Source organism: Austrofundulus limnaeus, unplaced genomic scaffold (genome assembly GCF_001266775.1).
Source record: "Austrofundulus limnaeus strain Quisiro unplaced genomic scaffold, Austrofundulus_limnaeus-1.0 Scaffold1806, whole genome shotgun sequence".
NCBI lineage: Eukaryota > Metazoa > Chordata > Actinopteri > Cyprinodontiformes > Rivulidae > Austrofundulus > Austrofundulus limnaeus.
The window spans coordinates 1-468 of NW_013954208.1; positions in this window are offsets into that span (position 1 = coordinate 1).

Here is a 468-nt window from a genome sequence, read left to right on the forward strand (position 1 = left end):
TGGACTCTGACCCTCTTGACTCTGGACTCTGACCCTCCTGACTCTGGACTCTGACCCTCCTGACTCTGACCCTCCTGACTCTGACTCTGGACTCTGACCCTCCTGACTCTGGACTCTGACCCTCCTGACTCTGGACTCTGACCCTCCTGACTCTGGACTCTGGACTCTGACCCTCCTGACTCTGACTCTAGACTCTGACCCTCCTGACTCTGACCCTCCTGACTCTGACCCTCCTGACTCTGACCCTCCTGATTCTGACTCTAGACTCTGACCCTCCTGACTCTGACTCTGGACTCTGACCCTCCTGACTCTAGACTCTGACCCTCCTGACTCTGACCCTCCTGATTCTGACTCTAGACTCTGACCCTCCTGACTCTGACTCTGGACTCTGACCCTCCTGACTCTAGACTCTGACCCTCCTGACTCTGACCCTCCTGATTCTGACTCTAGACTCTGACCCTCCTGACT